The sequence below is a fragment of the Pan paniscus genome, chromosome 2 (genome assembly GCF_029289425.2).
Source record: "Pan paniscus chromosome 2, NHGRI_mPanPan1-v2.0_pri, whole genome shotgun sequence".
Classification (NCBI taxonomy): domain Eukaryota; kingdom Metazoa; phylum Chordata; class Mammalia; order Primates; family Hominidae; genus Pan; species Pan paniscus.
In genome coordinates, this window is record NC_085926.1 from 192457005 (window position 1) to 192460862 (window position 3858).

At 40.0% G+C, this 3858-nt stretch overlaps 1 pseudogene; it reads right to left on the reverse strand.

The window, feature by feature from the left end:
- Window positions 1–1792: 1792 nt before the first annotated feature.
- On the reverse strand, window positions 1793–1893 carry LOC112439405 (U6 spliceosomal RNA; annotated as a pseudogene).
- Window positions 1894–3858: the final 1965 nt, after the last annotated feature.

A 3858-nucleotide genomic window follows, 5' to 3' on the forward strand; every position in this document is an offset into this window, starting at 1 on the left:
TTTTGTGGCCCAGTTTCTCTACATCTTTGCCAGCATTTGGTGTTGTCATTATTTTTCATTTTAGCCATTCTGCTAGGCAAAAATAAAAAATATCTTTTTAACTTTTTTTTTTTTTTTGTATTTTTAGTACAGACGGGGTTTCACCATGTTGGCCAGGCTGGTCTCAAACTCCTGACCTCAAGTGATCTGCCCACCTCAGCCTCCCAAAGTTCTGGGATTACAGGCGTGAGCCACCGTGCCCAGCCTAAAATAAAAAATATTATTATGCTATGTGCAAAATGCAAAATAATATTTCACCATGGCTTTATTTTGTATTTCCCTAATGGCTAATGATGTTGAACTGTTTTCATGTGCTTATTTGCCATCTGTATAGCTTCTTCAGGAAATGTCTGTTCATGTCTTTTACCCGTTTTCTAATTGGATTTTTTTACAAGTTTGTAAGTGTGCAAATTTGGGGGTTTCCTGAAACCACCCTCAGGTTTGGTACTTTGCTAGAATGACTGTCCAAGTGATCCTCCTGCCTCAGCCTCCCAAAGTGCTAGGATTACAAGCATGAGGTACCACACCCGCCAAATAATTCTTTTTATATTCTTGATACAAATACTTTGACAGATACATATTTTGCCAATATTTTACCCCAGACTTGCCTTTTCATTTTCTTAACAGTATTATTTGAAGAGCAAATTTTTAAAATTTTTATGAAGACCTAGTCATCATATTTTCCTTTTTGTGGCCTATTTAATATATTAATATATGCCCAACCCAGGGTCACAAAGACGTTCTTCTGTATTTTATTCTAGAAAAGTTCTAGTTCTAGTTCTTACATTCAGGTCTACTTTTCATTTCAAGTTAGTTTTTGCAGATACTATGAGGTAAGGGTTGAGGCTCATTTCTTTACATATGGATATCAATAATTACAATATGACATGTGCAAAAGAGTCCATTTTCTCAGTGAATTGCCTTGGTATCTGTAAGGAGTTACCCAAACCACACAGTCAGACGGAACAATCCCTATAAGATTGCCCTGACTTCAGACACCAACTGCGAGTTTGCGGCTTCCTAAAACCACTCTCAGGTTTGGTACTTTGCTAGAATGACTCACAGAACTCAGGAAAGTGCTGTGTGTACCACTGCAGCTTTATTATAGCAATGGGATATAAATTAGAACCAGACAAAGGAAGAGACACATAGGGTGAAGTCTGGGAGGGTTGCAAACATGAAACTGCCACTATCTTCAGGAAAGTGTTTTCCTACCAGCACTGATGTGTGATAGTCTGTTCAGAGTATTCCCAACCAGGGGAACTTACCTGAGCTCTGGCGCCCAGAGATTTTATTGAGGTTTTCTTACAAACACGATTGGTTGAGCCCATGTGGTTGTACTCAATCTCCCGCCCCCTGTTCCCTAGAGGTTGAGCTGATACCATGTGTCCCCCAGCTCCAACCGTCTTATCAGATAGTTGGTCTTCCTGCCATGGCCACCCCCAACATGTTATAGCATAAAATATCAGGTGTAGTTCCAAGGGCCCATCAAATAACAAAGACACCCTTAACACTCAGGAAATTACAAGAGTTTAGAGATTACCTCCCAGGAGATGGGGAAAAGGCCAGGCTTCTCTGTAGGAGCCACATTTCTTGTTATATAGCATCTTTGTCAAAAGCAAATATAAAATGTGGTTCATATCCACAGGTTTAGGTCATACATGTGTATGTGTAGATCTATTTCTGGTCTCTCTTTTGTTCAATGATCTACTAGATGGAATTTTCTATGTAAAGAATTCTGCAATGATTGTTTTAAAATATGGAACCCTTGCAAATTTGCATGTCATCCTTGCGCAGGGGCCATGCTAATTTTCTGTCTCATTCCAGTTTCTTTTTTTTTTTTTTTGAGACGGAGTCTCGCTCTGTCGCCCAGGCTGGAGTGCAGTGGCATGATCTTGGCTCACTGCAAGCTCCGCCTCCTGGGTTCACGCCATTCTCCTGCCTCAGCCTCCCAAGTAGCTGGGACTACAGGCGCCCGCCACCACGCCAGGCTAATTTTTTTTTTTTTTTTTTGTATTTTTAGTAGAGACAGGGTTTCACCATGTTAGCCAGGATAGTCTCAATCTCCTGACTTTGTGATCTGCCCTCCTCGGCCTCCCAAAGTGCTGGGATTACAGGCATGAGCCACCACTCCTGGCCTGTCTCATTCCAGTTTTATCAAATGTGCTATTGAAATGAGTGCTGTATAATTTTTAAACAACGTGCATACAATACTTCCATAGAAAGGAAAAAATGATAAGGATATAAGGAAAAATGATCTGCTTAAGCAGAAAAAAATAATTATACATAATAGCTGAAATACAACGTTAGGGAAATTTCCCAGGAAATATAGCAAAAAGATAAAGGGATATAAAATAGTAGACAAAAGGTTAGGAAGTTAAGAGTACTAGTTCAGGGGATCTTATATCTGAATACCAGTGTTTCCAGAAAGAAAAAAGAGAAAAGAAGGGACAAAGCAATCAATATCATAACTCAAGTATAGAATGAACTGTGATATTTAAGAGCCAATAAGTAGCCAGCATCATTTTAGGGAGGAAGAGAAGATTTTATTACCTCTAGAGATGAAAAAATTGGCTATATACAAAGTTTAGGAAGCAAAATGGATTTGGACTTTGCATCAGCAACACCAGAAGCCAAAATACAATGAAACAGTGCCTTTAAAATTCTGAGAAATGTAACTTGCAATCTGGAATTCTATACCCAGCCATACTATCAATTGAGTATGAGAGCAGAAAAAAATATGTTCAAGTATGTAAGATTTCAAAAACTTTTATCTATCATGCACTCCTTCTCTATAAGCTACCGGAGAAGATACTCCACCCAAAGACAAAGTAAATCCAGGAGGAGAATCTTAAATAGGAGAGAAGCAAGGAGATTCCCTGGGAGGATAGTAAGGGGAAATGCCATGATAATCGCTGTGTACGACATGTGGAGAACAACCATTTCCATGTGGAAAACTGTGACTCAAGAAACAGGTTGAGAACTGTCATCACCCAAAAATCCTCACTGATATCATACCTTGTTCAAACTTGAGGACAATTTATCCATATTTGTCACAGTTTCATTACATATTATGGAAATTCCCACTCACCTCTCTATACTCTGCTGGTAGAATCGGCTGAGCATATTCATTTCATAAAACAGCCCGTTTCTGAAGTGTTGTGCTTTGGCCTACTCTTGAGAGCTGAATGTAGGCTAATGAGCTTAAAAGCAGAAAATACAAAGCATCCTTCCCCCTCTGACCCTATTTCTACAGGGTCTTCAGTGCCTAGCCCATCCTGCAGATCTGCCAGATGCCCAGACACAGGTGAACCCTCATGGTTAGAGACTTATCCACCTGAAACTAATGAAACGGAAGCCTTTATTCATATATGCCCTCCCCAAGGCCCTGTACCTAATTTAGTATTTGTAATTTTGAACTTATAATCTTACAAAAGGGTCCTCCAAATTATATAATCTTCAGACCCCACAAATCCTAGATCTGCGCCTGTGTATGATTTTTTTTTTTTTTTGGCTTTCTCCTCTCCAATTAGGAAGATAGATGTGTGTTTTGTTTTGGTTTGTTTTATTGTTTTGTTTCGTTTTTGAGACGGAGTTCCGCTCTTGTTGCTCAAGCTGGAATGCAATGGCCAATCTCTGCTCACCCCAACCTCCGCCTCCTGGGTTCAAGCAATTCTCTTGCCTCAGCCTCCCGACTAGCTGGGATTACAGACACACGCCACCACAGCTGGCTAATTTTTTGTATTTTTAGTAGAAACGGGGTTTCACCATGTTAGCCAGGCTGGTCTCAAACTCCTGACCTCAGGTGATCTGTCCGCC